Here is a 22,262-nt window from a genome sequence, read left to right as displayed (position 1 = left end):
GTACAGGCTTAAGCAGTGGGACACGTCTGGCACTGCAGGATCTGAGTCCATGGTGGCGTAGTGTGTTACTTATGGTAGGCCTTGTTACATTGGTCCCAGCTCTCTGCAGTTCATTCACTAGGTCCCCCCGCGTGGTTCTGGGATTTTTGCTCACCGTTCTTGTGATCATTCTGACCCCACGGGGTGGGATTTTGCGTGGAGCACCAGATCGAGGGAGATTATCAGTGGTCTTGTATGTCTTCCATTTTCTAATTATTGCTCCCACAGTTGATTTCTTCACTCCAAGCTGGTTGGCTATTGCAGATTCAGTCTTCCCAGCCTGGTGCAGGGCTACAATTTTGTTTCTGGTGTCCTTTGACAGCTCTTTGGTCTTCACCATAGTGGAGTTTGGAGTCAGACTGTTTGAGGGTGTGCACAGGTGTCTTTTTATACTGATAACAAGTTTAAACAGGTGCCATTACTACAGGTAATGAGTGGAGGAAAGAGGAGACTCTTAAAGAAGAAGTTACAGGTCTGTGAGAGCCAGAAATCTTGATTGCTTGTTTCTGACCAAATACTTATTTTCCACCATAATATGCAAATAAAAGGAAAAAAAAAACAGACAATGTGATTTTCTGGATTTTTTTTTCTCAGTTTGTCTCCCATAGTTGAGGTCTACCTATGATGTAAATTACAGACGCCTCTCATCTTTTTAAGTGGTGGAACTTGCACTATTGCTGACTGACTAAATACTTTTTTGTCCCACTGTATATATGCTTATGTATGTAATGTAGCTGAAGCTAGATTTGCACAAGGCGCTCAAATCTAGCGAGGTATACAACTAAAAGGGGATGAGATTGTATGTCAATTACTGCATATGTTGTTCTTTATGGATTTTTTTAAACAAGAAGAATAGATCTACGTTTTACATCACTAAAAGGTTGAATGCTTGGGTTAACACCATAACTTCTTTCAATACCTTAAAAAAAGTTGTTTTGGTTTGATGAGTTATTAAGCTTATTTTCACTACTCTGTTTCTGTTCCCGTACCTACGTAGTCTATCTTGTTCTGTTTTAAGATTATTTCTGTTATTTTCTAGGATTACTTCTGAATGCCCTGGGGTGGAGGTTGCCGTGCAGAGACATGGGGATGTCTGGAGAGAGGTTCAATAGAATATTGGGACTGCCCAGATTCACCAAAAGCGAAAGGCCGATAGAAGACATTCTGTGGGTCCTGTTTTTAAAATTGGAGATATGGTTTGGTTGTCTTCTAGAAAAATTAAACTTAAAGTGCCGTAGGCTAAGTTGGGCCAAAGTTTATTTTTACATATGAGATCCTAGAGGTGGTGAATCCTGTGGCATTTAGATTAAAGCTTCCTTCATCCCTTCGCATTCCTAACATATTCCATAAATCCTTATTAAAGGAGTATGTCCCTTCTGCATTGTCTCCCTCATCCCAGCCTCCTCCACTTTAAGAGGTTCTGAGGGTTGTGGATTCTAGGAGGGTCTGTAATTTGCTCCAGTACCTCATCCACTGGAGGGTGTTAGGCGTCGGGTTCCTGCCTCTGCACAGGAGGAAGCCCAAGCCTTGCCCTCTGCAGTCTCTCATTCTGTTCTGGCCGTAGAGGAGGCTGCTCAGCAAAGGCGTCAATCTCGGAGTCTTGCTCAAGCTAGTGCTGTCAGGTTGCTTGCTGCTTCCACCTCTGGGTCAGCTTTTGCAATCCGCACTAGCCAGCAGCAAGTAGCTCCAGAGTCTAAATCCTTTCTGCAGCCTACTGAGCATGCCCGTGGGACGACCTCTTATTGGAGGTCGGAGGTCACATGCTCAGGTCCTCAAGCAGCTCGGATTGGACCATCAGGAAGGTCCCGGAAGGACGCTGCTAAAAAAGGCTCGCATGGCCGCTTGGCCATGCGCTAGTGTAGACTCTTGTTGTTATATATATGAGTGATGATGGATGCATGGAACTGGTGACTGACTTATTATGACTCCCCTCCCTTGGATACGCATGTGACAAGGAACTGTAGTTTGAGTCAGCGCCTATCAGTGGCATTGCCTTTGCACCACAGTGCTTCCTACTCACAGCACCTTACTGAGCGCCATATTGTGCCATTCAGCACAAGGCACCTTGTACTGCCTCAAGTAGCTGCAACCGCAGTAGCAGCGCCATGCGCAAGTTGTGCGCTTTCCCTGCCTTAATCAGGGAGGTTAGTGGCGTCTGCCAGAGCTGTGCAGCGCACACCTAGTGTGCTTATATTTCAGTTGCTCTCTCTGGCTCTGAAGCTGCGGTGCCAAGCACTAGTGGTCTAGAGGGACTCTAACCCTGTGCCTTTGGGGCAAAGTCCTGAGACTATACACTAGCACTCACATTGCCGAGCTCTGTGAGCATAAACAGGCTACGGCATTTGTGTTTGACGGTTGTGCGGCTGTGTGGGTTAACAGAGTCTACCTCTGTATGCACTGGGTGAATTTAATCCCGTGTGTTCCGCTATTATACCGCCATATACCGTCCTCCGTTACCGAGCAGCAGTTAACACCTCTGCACGGTGGACCCCGGGCTGCGAACGCACCTAAATATCATCTTTATTACTTGGTGTGTTCCGCCAGCCCCCTAACAGAGGGGATCTGGACCAGAAGAGAGATCCTGTGTCTCTTATCGAGATGTGAGAGGTTAGTCAAGGCCTTCCATCTTAAATTTCCTGGGCAACCTTGGGGTCTAGTGACTCCCCTAGAAGAGGGGGTACTGTCACATTTCCACCCCTCAGTGTGCCTGGGATGCAGTTGCTGACTGCTCGGCCATCCAATCTGGTATGGGGTGTGCTTAAGCTGTCAGTGTGTTGATTGACAGCTTGACTATCCAATCTGAGACTGTGAGGTTTCGGCTGTCTCCAAGTGTTCATTATTCCGGGTAATTGCCATGCTTATTAACTCAGCTTTTTCTCCCAGAACTCTGCCAGACGTACATTCAGCTTGCGAGATTTGTTCTCCTGTGCCTTGAGTTATGTATGCTTGATCTGTTGCCTGACCTTGGACTTCGTTCTGACCATCCATCCGCCTGTTTTAACCCTTCAGCTCTGATCCGTTAACCTCCTGGTACTCTGATCTCAAAACGCTACCTGACTATGCTTTTCTCTCTTCCTTCTGTTTATGATGTACCCTGGACTCCTTGACCAATCTGACTCGTGGCTTGGCCATGAGAAGTGACTAGTGTCACATTAGGTTTTCAGAAACTGATAAACTACCAAGTTGAGCACAAATGCATGTGAGCTTGCCAAGCGTTCGTCCCACCAAGTGGTCACCTTTAGCAAGCCAAGCATTTTTTAAACATTTCAAATCACCATAATTTTACACAAAGCACATTAAACTGTATGGATGACAAAAGTCAATTATTGGAGCAAAAAGTGTTGTCACCTGTAGCAGGCCAAGCAGTTTTAAAAAATTTCAAACCACCGGAACTTCACACAAAGCACGTGTAACTGTATGGATGACAATAGTCAATTGTTGGAATAAAAAATGTGGTCACCTGTAGCTGGCCAATTGATTCTAAAAACTATTAAATGACCATAATTTTACAGAAAGCATGTTAAACTTGTATAGATGACAATAGTACATTTTTGAAACAAAACATTTTGTGAACTGTAGCAGGCCAAGCGTTTTTTAAAAACGTTAAACCTCTGTAATTTTACTCAAAGCTTTTTAAACTGTACGGATGACAATAGTCAATTTATGGTACATTTATGTAGCTGGTCAAATGGTTTAAAAAATGTTAAACCATTGTAATATAGTCAATTTTTTCAGCGCCCCCAAAAAATGTGGTCACCTGCAGCAGCTATATATTTAACAATGGACTGAAAAGCCCTAAGCCCGGCTTATAGACTGTATTCAGCCACTCTCTCTGCTCCAGCAGCTGTCCCTAGGCTAAGTGCAGAATGCATCCCATAGAAACAGAAAAAGAACAAGAATAGCCCTTAGAAGGACTTTTATTATGATGGTTCAGCATCAGCACCAGTAGCATCACTAGAGGAATCTGATTAATGAAACTGTGCACATACAGGCATGGACAAATACTCTCTCCCTCCAACCACAACTGTCTCTGAGCTGTGCAGTGGCGTCAGTGTTCCGAGCATGGCGGCACCAGTCCTTTTAAAATCTTTGATGCGGTAATGAGGCTACCGAATCACAATAATGCCACCACCAAGATGGCTACGGTATTATTAGTAACTGGCAGGCAAAGTTGCTGCCTTAACAGCTTGTGCATACTGCTATCTCTTGAGAAAGTATGACAAATGCACAACTTGGCTAGCTGTTACGAAGTCGCTGTTATTTCTCACAGAAAGGGGTTCTAGCTCCCTGGTTGCACATGCAAGAAAACATAGGCCACTCTTTAGTCTTCGAGCTTCATAGTCACTGCCTATAAATACCTATAGCAGCAACTATGAAATCTATCTGCGATGCCTAGCTGTAGAAATTCTTGAAGTAATAGAACTACTGTGCTCCAACAGCATCTGAGAACATCTGGCCACCAATCAAGGCAACAGGTGATGTACAGGGTGACATGTGTCGCAACCCTACAGATCAGATATTGATTGACTACCTTAAGGATAAAGGCCCTTTTACATTTAGCGATGCACCAGCGATCCGACCAGCGATACGACCCGGTCAGGATCGCTGGTGCATCGCTAAATGATCGCTAGTGAGCTTCCACACAGGAAGATCTCACAGCGATGCAGCAGCGACGCAGCACACGATACTTACTTTTCACACACAGCGATCCAGACGTCCTCCCGCCCGCCTCCACGTGTCACTCGTCTCACAGCAGGAAGCCCAGCAGGAAGCAGACGACGAGAAATGGAGCCGCCCGATCTCGCGCGATCAGCGATGGACAGCGGGGGAGCCGGTCGGCGGTAAGTATCACACATAACGATATCGCTAGCAATATCGCTATAACGTCACAAAATCAGTGACGTTTTAGTGATATTGCTAGCGATATCACTATGTGTAAAACCCCCTTAAGACATGAATGAAAAAAGTAGTCGCCAACCTCTTTAATTCTAATGGCTCTCCAAACATTAGCTTCACTCACTTGATTTGCATTTCATAAAGAAGCATTTATTTTATTAGTCTGTACAACTGTTATTATTAATGAATGTATCTACTGATGTATCAAGACTCAAGTTTTCAAATATTCTCTTGTCAAGTAGTTTAGAGGAGGAATAAAGTAACCTATTTCAATATTAGATGCAGAAGATGAAAGCAAGAAATAAAGCCTAATACATAAGTACACAGACTTAATTACACATTTGGCTGATCTGATAGTTATAGTGATTTGCACTTCAGTTTATCAATGATACTGTTGACAACTCTTTTCACTCCCTCTCTTTATCTCCAACAGATGAAGTCTACTGAGAGGTTTTTCAATACTGTCAGAATGTGCTGGTCGTAATAAGATAGCCAACATAACACTGTAGACACAAGATGTTGATGCTACCCTCAAATAATACCCTTCCCGAATCCCAAGCTGTATCCGCTAATGATGAACTCAGAGATAAATCCATCTGTCTGAGGAATATCACATTAAACATGAAGTCAGATTCAATTCGCAGTGATGATTACAAATTAATGTTTTGACACATTGTGCAATCATTTTTCTTGCTTTATCATATTCTCTTTTTTTGGCGTATCCCAATTTAAAATGATATCCAAATGAAATGTTTTGCAACTCATAAAAATGCTAAATACAGTATATGAAATATATTAAAGGGAATCTGTCAGCAGGTTTTTCCTCTGCAATCCGAGGGTAGCATGATTTAGGGGCTGAGACACTGATTTAATCAACTTGGCTCTTCTTAAGGCCCTTTTACATTTAGCGATGCACCAGCGATCCGACCAGCGATCCGACCCGGTCAGGATCGTTGGTGCATCGCTAATTGATCACTAGTGAGCTTTCATACAGAAAGATTTCACAGTGATGCAGCAGCGACGCAGCGCACGATACTCACCTTTCACACACAGCGATCCTGACGTCCTCCCGCCCGCCTCCAGCGTCGCTCGTCGTCACAGCAGGAAGCCCAGCAGGAAGCGCCCGACGAGAAATGCAGCCGGACATTCTCGCGCGATCAGCGATGGACAGCGGGGGAGCCGGTCGGAGGTAAGTATCACACATAGCGATATCGCTAGCAATATCGCTATAACGTCACAAAACCAGTGACGTTTTAGCGATATTGCTAGCGATATCGCTTAGTGTAAAACCCCCTTTAGGCTGTGTGTTGTTTCAATACCAACAGTGTTCTATCAACAGGAGATAATCAGACGTTGAGGAGCTGAGTTTATGGAGCACAACGTACCGTGTGGGTGGGAGACAGTACAGTGTAGTGGAAGGAACAGTATTGGACAAGGATGCTGACATTTGTAGTTTATGGAGGAGCATGCTATGATGAAGGAGACAGAACATAGCTAGAAGAGAAGTTTTCTCAGGGAAGAGAATTATGATCAGACATGCTTGCAGATATGTTTTATGTGGGAGACCACACACCCCCTTTAAAAAGATAGTTTGATCTAAAATGAAAAGTCTGCAATCACTTTGTGTGTCTACAGACTTGTGAATTCCCCTGCACATGTACTGTGTACTGCGAGGATACGCTGGTTTCTGAGCCAGGAACGGCAATGATGTATGCGATATGCATCCTCCTGGCCGACTCAAAGCCAACTAGTGGGTGCAGCCTCACTCCATAAACTTATATTGAGTGAGGCCGCTGTATAGTGATGCGGCTGTCTAGTGGGAATGTCCTCGCTCAATACAAGCATATGTAGCCAAGCCATGCCCACTAGACAGGCTCTGGCCGGGAGTATGTATGACGCATACATCACCGCCGTTACTGACTCAGAAACTGGCGAATCCTCGCAGCGCACAGTGCCTCTGCTGGGGGTATTTATAAGTCTGCAGTCACACAGAGTAGACTTATCAATTTAGACAGGACCACCCTGTTATGTGAATGGCAAACTGCTGTATGAGCCAAAAATGTAGAGATTTACCATTTTAGTGGTTATACAGCTTCTAAATTACTTGAAGCTGCTATAGTAGTCACAGTGTAATGGAAAAAAGTCAGAATAGCAGAAAATATAGCTTTCATCCAGCGAAAGTACTGTGCAGTTATGAGGGATTGCTGTTTATTCTGTTTAAACAACAGCATGACCCAAAAATAAAATAACATACTGTATACTGTATGTAGTTGAAAGAACCCAGTATAGTTAGACCTTGAATAACAAGGTATTCTTTGCCCACATTTAACATTACTTAAGCCAGAACTACAGTATGTCTGCAGAATATTGTCCTTTATGCCGTGCCCCCCCTTAAAAATAACATTTCCCACGTATTCAATGCTTTATCCAGAGTCTCAAAATATATTGTACCCCAGCCAGAGAGTACTGCTACTGTATATACCGCAGCTCAGTTAAAACTACGCCTACATTTACAATACTGTAGCTAGAAATGTGCCCCCATATCCAGTACTGCATTCTGCTTTCTACCAATCTGAGAAAAGTTCCAAAGAATGAAAAATATAATCTTAAGTTATTAAATTATAAATGATGAATATCAGTCTGACTAAGCCAGTTAAAACTCAGTCAATCTAAAATAATCCCGTAAAAATCAAAAATTCACTATTATTTATTAGTTTTAACCCCTTCCGGACCAATGACGCCTACTTAGGCGTCATGAAAACCAGTTACCCTTGGGAAAATAAAAAATTGGGGGCTAAAAAATGATTTTTTTATTTTCACGGCTCTGCGTTACAAACTTCTGTGAAGTACTTGGGGGATCAAAGTGTTCACCACACATCTAAATAAGTTCCTTGGGGGGTCTAGTTTCCAAAATGGGGTCGCTTGTGTGGAGTTTCTACTATTTAGGCACATCAGGGGCTCTACAAATGTATCATGATGCCCAGAGACCATTCCAACAAGTTGGCATTTCAAAACGTCACTACTTCCCTTCCGAGCCCCGAGATGTGCCCAAACAGTGGTCCCCCCCCACATATGGGGTACCAGCGTACTCAGGACAAACTGTACAACAACTTTTGGGGTCCAATTTATCCTGTTACTCTTGTGAAAAATAAAAAAATTGAGGGGTAAAAAAATAATTTTTTGAGGAAAAATTTTTTTTTTATTTTCACGGCTCTGCGTTATAAACTTCTGTGAAGCACCTGGGGGTTCAAGGTGTTCACTATACATCTAGATAAGTTCCTTAGGGGGTCTAGTTTGCAAAATGGGGTCATTTGTGGGGGAGCTCCAAAGTTTAGTCACACAGGGGCTCTGCAAACACGACATGGTGTCCGCTAACGATTGGAGCTAATTTTCCATTCAAAAAGTCAAATGGTGCTCCTTCCCTTCTGAGCCCAGCCGTGCGCCAAAACAGTGGTTCCCCCACATATGGGGTACCAGTGTACTCAGGACAAACTGGACAACAACTTTTGGGGTCCAATTTCTCCTGTTACCCTTGGGAAAATAAAAACTAGTGGGCTTAAAAATCATTTTTGAGGGAAATAATGATTTTTTATTTTCACGGCTCTGCATTTATAAACTTCTGTGAAGCACTTGGGGGTTCAAAATGCTCACTACACATCTAGATAAGCTCCTTGGGGGTCTAGTTTCTAAAATGAGGTCTCTTATGGGGGGTTTCTCCTGTTTAGGCACATCAGGGGCTCTGCAAACGCAACATGATGCCCACAGAACACTCCATCAAAGTCTGCATTCCAAAATGGCGCTCCCACCTTCCGAGCTCTCCCATGTGCACAAACAGTAGTTCCCCCGCACATTTGGGTTATTGTGTACTCAGGACAAATTGCACAACAAGTTTTGTGGTCCAGTTTCTCCTGTTAACCTTGTGAAAATAAAAAATAGCGGGCTGAAAAATCAATTTTGAGGAGAAAAAAAAAAAATCATTTTTTATTTTCACTGCTCTGCGTTAAAAACTTCTGTGAAGCACTTGGGGGTTCAAAGTGCTCACCACACAACTATATAAGCTCCTTAAGGGGTCTAGTTTCCAAAATGGTGTCACTGGTGGGGGTTTTTCACTGTTTAGGCACACAGGGGCTCTCCAAATGCAACATGGTGTCCGCTAACAATTGGAGATAATTTTCCATTCAAAAAGTCAAATGGCGCTCCTTCTCTTCCGGGCCCAGCCGTGCGCCCAAACAGTGGTTTATGACACATATGAGGTATCGGTGTACTCAGGAGAAATTGCCAAACAAATTTTAGGATCCATTTTATCCTGTTGCCCATGTGAAAATGAAAAAACTGAGGCTAAAAAATTTTTTTGTGAAAAAAAGTACTTTTTTTTACGGATCAATTTGTGAAGCACCTGGGGGTTCAAAGTGCCCAATATGCATCTAGATACGTTCTTTGGGAGGTCTAGTTTCGAAAATGGGGCCACTTGTGGGGGAGTTCCAATGTTTAGGCATTCAGGGGCTCTCCAAACGTGACATGGCAACCGTAAATATTCCAGCATATTTTCCATTCAAAAAGTCAAATAGTGCTCCTTCCCTTCTGAGCCCTGCCGTGCGCCCAAACAGTGGTTTATGACCACATATGAGGTATCGGTGTACTCAGGAGAAATTGCCCAACAAATTTTAATATCCATTTTATCCTGTTGCCCATGTGAAAATGAAAAAATTGATGCTAAAATAAATTTTTGTTGGAAAAATTAAAATGACCATTTTTTCCTTCCAGGTTGCTTTAGTTCCTGTGAAGCACCTGAAGGGTTAATAATCTTCTTGAATGTAGTTTTGAGTAGCTTGAGGGGTGGAGTTTTTAGAATAGTGTCACTTTTGGGTATTTTCTGCAGTATAGACCCCTCAAAGTGACTTCAAATGTGAGGTGGTCCCTAAAAAAATGGTTTTGTAAATTTTGTTGTAAAAATGAGAAATCGCTGGTCAATTTTTAACCCTTATAACTTCCTATCAAAAAAAAATTTGTTTCCAAAATTGTGCTGATGTAAAGTAGACATGTGGGAAATGTTATTTATTAACTATTTTGTGTCACATAACTCTCTGGTTTAACAGAATAAAAATTCAAAATGTGAAAATTGCGCCAAATTTCCATTTTTTTTACAAATAAATGCAAAAATTATCGACCTAAATTTACCACTAACATGAACCCCAATATGTCACGAAAAAACTGTCTCAGAATTGCTAGGATCCGTTGAAGCGTTCCTGAGTTATTACCTCATAAAGGGACACAGATCAGAATTGCTAAAATGGCCTGGTCATTAAGGTCAAAATAGGCTTGGTCATGAAGGGGTTAATAATATGTTTATTTGATTCAGAGACTGTAATTGTCAACAATAGTTAGACAAAAGCCAAACACAAAAAAATCCAAAACTAATGTACAATAGTATTTTCCTAAATGTTTTCATAAAAACATTTAGAAATTCGTTTTATAGTTTTATCAGATGTTTTTATTTTAGTATTTTAACACAGAATAATTAGTTTTATTTCATCCTTTGATCCAAGTCTACGATGTTATGCTAGGTGTGGTCTTACAGTAGTCATACATATATACATACATATATGTATGAACTCAAGCAGACCAATATTTCACTGTTCTTCACTAAGATACTTTAGGATTATCGGATTTAGTTTGGTCAACACTTTTTATTGGAATAATATTTATTTTTATTCTTTTCTAAGGTCAGAATAAATTGTTGACACATCTTTTTGAATTCACAAGTCAGATGAACAAGGATATCACAGCAGATTTATATCCAGCCAGTGATAGCAAAAACTATGCAGCAAGCAGGCATAGATATTTATGGCCACAGTCAGTGAATACCTCTTTTAGACTTTAATATTATAGCTAACACGATTTATGATCTTACTGACTCCTGGTCAATTGTGCTAGTATGCTGTATGTATATGCATCATTGGACATTAGGATAGTCATAAATATTTAATATGCAGGAATAGGGAGATAATCTATTACCTGTGGCCATAGTCAAAGAAAGCTCTGCTGCTATCACCTCGAAGCGCGTTTCCGTCAAGAACTTTTTTGGATAAATGTAATTTATTTTAGGTATTTTTGATATCATGTTATCTTAGTCATTTTTTGGTTTGCAGCAGTTATTAGCATTTTAGGAAGCAAAGTTTAACCCATCTGGTCTGATCCCACAGAAGAATTGCTGTAGCAAGAATCGATGAAAAATTAGTACTGACAATGATAGAAAGGTGTTAGAACACACAGTGGAAAGCAGCTCGAGGCATAAGCAGCTCAAGACATGGGTGCTGTCCTGTCATAGAGCCCATGCATGTGTCACCAGTCCTCCTCCATCAAAATTGCCTACATTGATTAAATAAACATTAGACCTGAAATATGAACCATTGGAGAAGGTGGCCTGGTCTGACCAATAATGCCTTCTTTAGCATAATTTGAAGTACATGTATGTTGTTTACCTGACTATGAAATGTTACCACTATGGGAAGAAGATAAGCTGGTTGAGATATTTTGATGATCTACACCAGTCCTGGCGAAACTGCAGCCTGCAAGCCACATTCGGCCCTCTTTCTCTTCCAGTCTGGCCTGTGGAGCGAGAAAGCCAAAGGACTGAGACAGTGGCCCACTGACCGCATTGTGCTCTCCCCCCGCCCGCCGTCAGCTATCACCACTATCTGTATCCTCAGGATGCAAACAGTAGAGAATACATTGGTGGAGGACTGGGCCGCTGACTCCATTTTCCACTAATCAGCATGTGAAACAGCAGACGCGATTACGTCATTTCATTGCACTGCCGCTGAGATTGCACAGGACATAGGAGCAAAGCGAAGGAGGAATAGAAGTGAGGTGAGTATGTGTTCTTGTTTGTTTCATGTGTATGAGATATTTGTATGTATATACAAGGCTATGTGGGGGCTCACACTGTATATTTGAAGGCTTTGTTGGGCTCACAATGTATATTTGGAGACCATTAGGGGCTCAGACTATATATATGGAGGCTATGTGGGGGCACAATATTGTATATAGGAGGCTATGAGGTGACTCATACTGTATATAGGAGATTATGTGGGAGCTCATATGGTATATTTAGAGGTTATGTGGGGGCTCATACTGTATATAGAGGGCTATATTGAGGCTCATATTGTATATACGAGGCTATGTGGTGGCTCATAGTGTATATAAGGGGCTATGTGCAGGTTCATACGGTATACAAGGGATGTCAGCAAAGCATACTTAATTCTGCTCAAAATTAAGTAATACAATTAAGGCTACTTTCACACATCAGTTTTTTGCCGTCAGGCAGGATCCGGCTATTTTTAGAAAAAACGGATCCGGCATAAATTTTGGAGAACTGTAGAAACGGATCCGTTTTTTTGCTGGATCCGTCTAGCAGGTTATATCTGTTTCCTGGGGGCTGGCCAATTGGATCTGAGCATGCGCAGACTTAAAAAAACGGATCCGGTGGCTGGATCCGTCTTTTTCTGGATCCGGCGCATTCCGGCGCCCATAGACTTTCATTGTAGCAAAAAGCTGGAAGCGCCGGATCCGGCGCTTCCGGCTTTTTCGCCGGAGACAAAAAACGTTACAGTAGCCGTTTTTTCCAGACGCCGGAATGAGACAAGTAGCCGGATCCGGCAAAAAACGGATGAAACGCAATGCCATCTGGCGCGATCCGGCGCTAATGCAAGTCAATGAGGAAAAACTGAATCCAGCATTGCATTTTGCCGGATCCGGTTTTACAAAAAAAAGCCGGATCGCGCCTGACGGCAAAAAACTGATGTGTGAAAGAGGCCTAATATTACTGTAAATTAATTATCTATGCTATGCTATCTATGTGTTTTCAACTATGCAAGCTTATATCTGGTAACCAGCTTTTCCAATCTCTGCTCTGAATCCACTCCTGTGTCTCCATTCAATGTCAGCAAGCAGTTAATCCTGAATGCTATCTATGTGTTTTCAACTATGCAAGCTTATATCTGGTAACCAGCTTTTCCAATCTCTGCTCTGAATCCACTCCTGTGTCTCCATTCAATGTCAGCAAGCAGTTAATCCTGAATGCTATCTATGTGTTTTCAACTATGCAAGCTTATATCTGGTATATAGTTTTTTTTTTCAACTTACTCTGCTTGTCCCCTTATGTTGTGAGGTCAAGAAACTTTTCAAAGTGCTTTATGATCCATGTAGTGCTGGACATGTGTTTATTTGACCACAACACTTTATTGGGTCCTGGTGTCTCAATTTAGTGTGATTGATTAACGAGAAGAGAGAGAGCAAAAAAAAAAAAAAATCTTAGCCTTAACCTCCTATATATTCAGACCTGGCTAGGGGGAGCATTTATGCAGGGGTGGCATTTATGCACATGTAATCGAAGTACATGTATCAAAGTACTACTGGCAGTTATAACATGGCAGTTAGGCAGGGCAGGAGACAGGTAAGACATTTATATACCTCTACTCCCTGTACATTAGGAGTACAACAAATGTATACCATATGCATTTGTGTAATTTTTATTCTGGCCGCTGCATTCACACACATCCACCACCCTGGCATTAACGCTCTACACTCCATCCATATCGGCCCCTCGCTCCTTTCCTCTCCTATGTATAGCACTCACGCTCTTTTCACATTGTTAAATTGCACAGATCCAGTCAGTCCCACCATTTAACATCAGAGACGCTCTCACGAATCAATTAACCATCTGCTCACTCTTTCTATCCTCCTTCTCCTAGTCGCAGGAGACATTGGTCCCAACCCTGGTCCCCCATGTTATAGAAAGTCAACCCCCCCGACTGCTACACTCAGAAACCCCTCTAATCTTATTAATATTCCCTGCATGCCATCTGTCTCTCTTAATTGTGCACTTTGGAATTCTCGCTCAGTGTGTAACAAACTTTCCTTCATCCATGACTTCTTCCTTTCTAATTCTCTTAACCTCCTGGCTCTTACTGAAACCTGGATCCAGCAGTCAGACACTACCGCTGCTGCTGCTCTTTCATACGGGGGACTACACTTCTCTCACACCCCAAGATCAGACAATAGAGCAGGTGGAGGCGTTGGTCTGCTCCTATCACCAAAATGTACCTTTCAGGTTATCCCTCATCTACCCTCACTTGTCTTCCCTTGTTTTGAGGTCCATGCCGTCAGACTCTACACCCCCTTCTCCATGCGAGTGGCGGTGGTGTATCGTCCTCCCGGCCCCTCCCATCAGTTCCTGGATCATTTTGCCACTTGGCTTCCACATTTTCTCTCCTGTGACATCCCTACCCTCATCATGGGAGATTTCATCATCCCCATTGCTGTTGCCCTCTCATCATCTGCTACTCGCCTTTTATCTCTAACCTCTTCATTTGGCCTTTTGCAGCTTACTAATTCACCAACACATGAAGACGGAAACTCCCTCGACTTGGTTTTCTCTCGGCTTTGTGCAGTGGATGATTTCACAAACTCCCCTCTCCCCCTCTCTGACCACAATCTTCTTTCATTCTCTATCAAGAACTGCCAGGCTGCTCAGGTCACCCCCATTGTCCAGACTTATAGAAACATACAGGCCATTAACACCCAGAAAATTATGAAGAACTTACAGTCTTCATTGGCCCCTATCTCCTCCCTCTCATGTCCTGATTCTGCATTGAAGCATTAAAATGAAACACTTCAAAGTGCCCTGGATGAATTTGCACCCCCTATAAACAGAACACCACAACACAGACGGCGACAACCCTGGCACATGGTGCAAACACGTTTCCTGCAGCGGTGCTCCAGGTGCGCCGAACGTAGATTTCATCCATTATTAGTTTATGCTTAGAACATACAACACTGCCCTTCACCTCTCCAAACAAGCCTATTTCAACACCCTCATCACCTCACTGTCCAATAACCCGAAACGTCTCTTTGACACTTTTCATTCTCTACTCAATCCAAGAGTACAGGCCCCAACCACGGAGCTCCGAGCTGAAGATCTGGCCAATTGCTTCAAAGAAAAAATTGACCAGATTCGACAGGAAATTATCTCTCAATCACCTCATACCATGCACTGTCCTCCCTCCCCCACTGCATCTAGCTCACTCTCTGATTTTGAACCAGTTACAGAAGAAGAAGTAAGCGGGCTCCTTGCATCTTCTCGCCCAACTACTTGCACCAGTGACCCATTTCCGTCACATCTCCTCCAGTCCCTTTCCCCTGCTGTCACCCCTCACCTAACTAAAATATTTAATCTCTCTCTCTTCTGGTATTATTCCCTCCTCATTTAAGTATGCCATCATACATCCACTACTTAAAAAACCATCCCTCGACCAAAACTGTGCCGCTAACTATAGACCTGTCTCTAATCTTCCCTTCATCTCTAAACTCCTGGAACGCCTGGTCCACTCCCGTCTTATCCGCTATCTCTCAGAAAACTCTGTTCTCGACCCTCTCCAATCCGGTTTCCGCTCTTTACACTCCACTGAAACTGCCCTCACTAAAGTCTCTAATGATCTGCTAACAGCTAAATCAAATGGTCATTACTCCATGCTAATTCTCTTGGATCTCTCTGCAGCATTCGACACTGTGGATCATCAGCTCCTCCTCACTATGCTCCGTTCCATTGGCCTCAAGGACACCGTTCTCTCCTGGTTCTCCTCCTATCTCTCCGACCGCTCCTTTACTGTATCTTTTGCCGGTTCCTCCTCCTCTCACCTTCCCCTTACTGTTGGGGTCCCCCAAGGATCGGTTCTAGGCCCCCTCCTTTTCTCCTTGTACACTGCCCCTATTGGTCAAACAATCAGTAGATTTGGTTTCCAGTACCATATCTATGCTGATGACACCCAATTATATGCTTCTTCTCCTGACATCACGCCAGCATTTCTAGAAAACACCGGCGATTGTCTAAACGCTGTGTCTAATATCATGTCCTCACTATATCTGAAACTGAACCTGTCAAAGACTGAACTCCTGGTGTTTCCTCCCTCTACTAATGTACCTATACCCGACATTGCTATTTCTGTGTGAGGTTCCACTATTACTCCCCAGCAACAGTCCCGCTGTCTTGGTGTCTTACTTGATTCCGAGCTTTCCTTTGCCCCCCACATTCGATCACTGGCTCGCTCTTGTCATCTGCACCTCAAAAACATTTCTAGAATTCGACCTTTTCTTACTTTTGACTCTGCAAAAACTCTTACTTTTTCTCTTATTCATTCTTGTCTCGACTATTGTAACTCTCTTCTAATCGGTCTCCCTCTTACCAAACTCTCCCCTCTCCAATCTGTCTTGAATGCTGCAGCCAGGATCATATTCCTCACCAATCGTTACACCGATGCCTCTACCTTGTGCCAGTCATTACACTGGCTACCCATCCACTCCAGAATTCAGTATAAACTTAATACCCTCACCCACAAAGCCCTCCTTGGCTCAGCACCACCCTACATCTCCTCCCTTGTTTCAGTATACCACCCTACCCGCGCCCTCCGTTCTGCTTATGACCTGAGGTTAGCATCCTCAATAGTCAGAACCTCCCACTCCCGTCTCCAAGACTTTACACGTGCCGCGCCAATTCTTTGGAATGCACTTCCCAGGTCAATACGATTAGTCCCCAATCCCCACAATTTTAAGCGTGCCCTGAAAACGCATTTATTCAGACTGGCCTATCGCCTCAGCACATTAACCTAATCTATCCCTGTGTGGCACAGCCAAAAGTTTACCATAACCAGATTTCCCGCATCATGTTCCCACATGCTTTATGCATCCATTAGCCCTCTATGTCTGTACTGTTACACACTTAACATTATGGCTGGTCCATACAATCAGGGCAACTGTTACCACCCACCTTTCGTGTCTACCTCTTTCCTCATAGACTGTAAGCTTGCGAGCAGGGCCCTCTTTCCTCTTGGTATTTGTTATAATCTACTGTATGTGATTATTGTTATGCTGTAATGTCTATTGTCTGTACAAATCCCCTCTGAAATGTAAAGTGCTGCGGAATATGTCGGCGCTATAAAAATAAAATGTATTATTATTATTATTACAATTAATATGTTAATATTGAGCAGAATTAATTTCAGCCTATTGGTTCAGCCCCCCACAAAAGTCACGGTCTCTTATGTGGAACCTTGGGAAAATTAATTACCCACTAGCGATGAGTGAGCATACTCAGTAATGCTCGGTACTAGCCCGAGCATCGCTGTCCGCGAGCATTTTCGGGATTGTTCAGCGGGAGTGCATGTCCCTGCCCTGCACGTTTGGCGCTCTTTAGAGCACCAATCAACATGCAAGGATTGTCTGCCACGCACTGTAATACCGCAACCATGTTGGTTGTGGCATTACAGTGATTAGCTGGCTGCACAGTGTCATCAGGTCTAGATCAGGCCTTGTCCCAGTCAGCTCCGGAATCACCAGTGTAGGGAGATTTGCTGCAGAGATAGGGAAAGAATAAGGGTACTGTCACACTTAGCAATGTACCAGCGATCCCGACCGGCGATAAGTGGTCACTAGTGAGCTGCCACACAGGCATATTTCACTAGCGACATCGCTGAGGACGGAGGTCGCTACTTACCTGTCACACCAGGCGATCCTGCGTCCTCCTGCCGGGCTCCACGCATCGCTCGTCGTCACAGCAGGAAGCGCCGCAGGAAGCAGACGACGAGAAACAGTCCAGCCTGTTCTCGCGCGATCAGCGATAACCAGCAGGGGAGCGGGTCGGAGGTAAGTATCAGACACAGCTCAGACACAGCGATATCGCTAGCAATATCACTATAACGTCACTAGTTATAGCGATATTTCTAGCGATATCTCTTAGTGTGACATGCCCTTTAGTGGTGTATCAGTTACTGTGGGTATACCATAATTGAATACACAAGTCCAGCTAAATCAACAGTCCTTCTAAGGTCTAATTAATGGGTATACAGATTGCAGTGCTAGGTAGGCAGAGAGTGTATGTGGGTATATACATATCCGTGCAAGTCATGCAGGCACTGTATGTGGGTATATAGAGATCACTGCTAGTCAGGCAGGCATTGTATGTGGCATACTTCATTGAATACATCAAGATGGTAAGTTCCATTACTGTCTGCGTCTGCTGCTGCCTATTACATATATTGACCGTATATACATAGCCCCAGGTATCAGTTGCCAGGAATAATATTTTTTGCGTCTTAATCCTGATTATTTTATTCAGGAGCAATCCAGAGCACAAGTTTTTTTTTCCTCCATTTGCTCGGTGACACTGCAGAATACAGCCAGATCCTTTTCATAGTGCAGGGTGAAAATCCAGCTATTTTAAACGGGTTTGCTGATACCAGCGATCACATCTGAGTGCGCAGAAAATTCTGCCATTTTTGTGGTACTGTAAAATATTTTTGGAGTGTCTTATAAATTTTCTTGACACCATATTGCTGCCAAAAAAATATTTAGCTGCAAAAAAATTGTTTAGCTACAGGGCAGATTTTTTCCACAGGGTTTTGTCTGCCACACAGATCGCATATCATTGCGGTCTAAATTGTGCCATTTCAGGCCTTCATGGAATTGTTTTTGTTGTGTCTTAGCCTACTTATTGACACAATTTTACAGCCCCCCCAAAAATACAGGCCAGATATTTCAAAGTATGGTATCTGTCACACGCCATCAACTATCTATGCGCTACAAATTCATAGAATCATAGAATCATAGAATGGTAGAGTTGGAAGGGACCTCCTGGGCCATCTGGTCCAACCCCCTGCTCAAAGCAGGATTCGCTAAATCATCCCAGTCAGATGTCTGTCCAGCCTCTGTTTGAAGACTTCCATTGAAGGAGAACTCACCACTTCTCGTGGCAGCTTGATCCACTCATTGATCACTCTAACTGTCAAAAAGTTTTTTCTGATATCTAATCTGTGTCTCCTCCCATTCAGTTTCATCCCATTGCTTCTAGTCTTTCCTTGTGCAAATGAGAATAAAGTTGATCCTTCTACAATGTGACAGCCCTTTAGATATTTGTAGACAGCTATTAAGTCTCCTCTCAGTCTTCTCTTTTGCAAACTAAACATTCCCAAATCCTGCAACCTTTCCTCATAAGACAGGGTTTGCAGACCGGTCACCATTCTGGTCGCTCTTTTCTGAACTTGCTCCAGTTTGTTGATGTCTTTTTGTTGTGTGCTACCCTAGTTAGTGACACTATTTTGCTGTAAAAAAAAATACAGGCCACATATTCTACAGTGTGGTATGTCTGTCACATGCCTCGTCTATCTGTGGACTAAAAATTGTGGCATTTCAGGCCTACGTTGAACTGTTTTTGCTGTGTGCTACCCTAGTTCTTGACACTATTTTCCTGTAAGAAATAACAATACAGGCCACATATTTTACAGTGTGAAATCTCCATCATACGACTCATCCATCTGTGCACTAAAAATTGTGGCATTTCAGGCCTACATTAAACTGCTACCATAGTTAGTGACACTATTTTGCTTCACAAAAAAAAATATAGGCCACATATTTTACAATGTAGTATCTCCGTCACATGCCTTATCTATCTGTGTGCTACAAATTTGGCATTTTGGGCCTCCATTCAAGTGTTTTTGCTGTGTGTTACCCTAGTTCTTGACACTATTTTGCAGTAAAAAATAAAAATACAGGCCACATATTTTACAGCCTAGCATCTCCATCACATGTCTCATCTATCTGTGGGCTGCAAATTGTGGCATTTGAGGCCTCCATTCAATTGTTTTTGCTATTTTGCTATATGTTACTCCAATTATTAACACTAATTTGCTATAAAAAAAAATTACAGGCAACATATTTTACAGTGTAATATCTTCGTCACACACCTCATCTATGTGTGGGCAACAAATTGTGGCATTTGAGGCCTCCATTCAGCTGTTTTTCCTTTGTCTTAGGCTAGTTTCACATTAGCGTTTACGGCCGCAGCGTCGGGCTGCGCACGGCCGCCACTAAGCCCCGCCCCTGCCACGCCTCCGCCAGTAGCTCCACCTACGGATGCATGACACTGCATGCGTCCTGCGTCCCCTATCTTTAGCACTGGGGACGCAGGCCGTGCACAGTATGCGTTTGGCGGCGCATGCGTCCTTTTGACGCTGCGCCGAGCGCACCAGATTGCAACCTGTTGCGTTTGGCGCTGGTCGGCGCAGCGTCAAAAGGACGCATGCGCCACCAAACGCATACTGCACACGGCCTGCGTCCCCAGTGCTAAAGATAGAGGACACAGGACGCATGCAGCGTAATGCGTCTGTAAGCGGAGCTACCGGCGGAGGCGTGACAGGGGCGGGGCTTAGCAGCAGCCGTGTGCAGCCCGACGCTGCGGCTGTAAACGCTAATGTGAAACTAGCCTTAGCCTAGTTATTAACACCAGTCTGCTGAAAAAAAAGTTGTTACCTACAGGCCAGATATTTTAAACTGTGGTTTTTCCACATACGGATCACATATAAGTTCGCTCCAAATTCAGTCATTTTTAGTGAACATAGAAAATAATGTAGTCCATTTAAAATGGGCAAGGCAAATGGCAAGGGATGGGAAAGTGGACATGATGGTGATGGTGCATGCAGAGGCCGAGGATGAGGCTGTGGGCAAGCTGAAATTGTGCAACAACAAACACATCTTTTCGCTCGACATTCCTGTCCCAATTACTAGGGGATCGCAGCAGCACACCACTATGGAACCCACCACCACCACTACCCTGTCTTTCCCACCGTCAAGTCTGAGCAGCTGTGAATCTGGACCGCATATTCCTCAACCTGTTCCTCCTTCTTCCCACCATGCCGATTGCCTGGTGACAACTTATCCTACACTTGGACACTCCGAAGAGCTGTCCACTTTTCCATTTATAGATTCGGGCCTCTCGCCTCATCCACTTGAAGCAGGGTAAGATGAGATCACATATAGCGATGCCCAAATATTTGAGCATCCACGGTCACATGAAGGCGACTATGAGAATTTGTCACAAGAGGTGGACAATTATGAGACACAACTGCTAGAAAATCATGAGGAGTTCCAGGCTGCGGAAGTGGAAGACGAGGTGGTGGATGATATAGCAACTGACCCAACCTCGCAGGAGGACATGCAGAGCGAAGACAGCAGCATAAAGGGGAGGGAGGCATAGCACCCCAAAAGGCAGGAAGAAGCAGTGTGATGGCCGCAGACAGAAGGTGGGCAACCATTGTTTGTACCACCAACATGAGGAAAGTTGGCAGTGCATCTGCTAGGTCTTCCCGAGGCTGGTTGTTTTTTAAAGACTCTGCCGATAACCACAAACAGGCCATTTACACCACCTGCCATGCCCGCATCAGCAGGGATAGCAAAATTTCCAGCCTTAACAAAACCAGCATGATCAGGCACATGGCAGCAAAGCACCTCATGTTGTGGGTCGAACCCCAGGCTCCAGGAACAGTATCTGCAGGTAGTACCACTGCTTTTTCCAATGTTGTGCATGCCAGCCAATCCCCTGTCCACAGTACATGCGAAGATGACTCCTGCCCTCCACCTGTGATTGCCCACACTCAACTAGCACCATCATCGAGCATGTCCACGTCCTTGTCCCAGCACAGCCTTCAGTTGTCCATATACCCCAGTCATTGGAACGCAAGTGGAAATATGCAGGCAACGCCCCACAGGCCACAGTACTAAATTCACACATTTCTTGTCTCCTTGCACTCGAAATGTTGCCTTTTAGGCTTGTGGAGACAGAAGCTTTCTGCAACCTGATGGCGGCGGCCATCCCAAGGTACTCGGTCCCCAGCCGCCACTATTTCTTCCGGTGTACTGTCCCCACATTGCAAAAGTATGTGTCCCACATTAGCAGTGCCCTCAACAATGCTGTTACTGGGAAAGTCCACCTAACCACGGACATGTGGACAAGTGCTTGTGGGCATTGACATTATATCTCGCAGATGGAACACTGGGTTAACACAGTGGAAGCCGGGATCCAGTCAAACCTTGGGATGGAACATGTCCTTCTGAAAGGATTTCGGGCACTACGTCACTCAGGGTTGCCTGTTATGAATGGGTCACTGAGGAGGAGAGCAAGACCAAGCTAAACCACAGAAAACCAGAGAAGTTGGTAACTAAGCAGATTGTAGACCCCTGATCCTATTCACACAACTAGCAGTAGCCGTGGAGCGTAACTACGATGATCCTAGACACCTTGACACAGCCAGAAAGCTAAATAAGCCTAAAGTATGAAAGGGGAAATCTAAACTGCCCCACAGCAGACCCCAAAGGAATAGATAGCCCCCAAACATATATTGTCGGTGAGACAAGATGAAAACACAAGTGCAGGTAGGAAAATAGACTGAGCAAACGATGGGGCCCACACTAACTAGACAGGACAGGAAAGGAAAGACACT

The sequence above is a fragment of the Dendrobates tinctorius genome, unplaced genomic scaffold, assembly GCF_039654945.1.
Source record: "Dendrobates tinctorius isolate UK_male_01 unplaced genomic scaffold, ASM3965494v1 ptg000231l, whole genome shotgun sequence".
Taxonomy (NCBI): domain Eukaryota; kingdom Metazoa; phylum Chordata; class Amphibia; order Anura; family Dendrobatidae; genus Dendrobates; species Dendrobates tinctorius.
Note: the sequence above shows the minus strand (reverse complement) of the source record.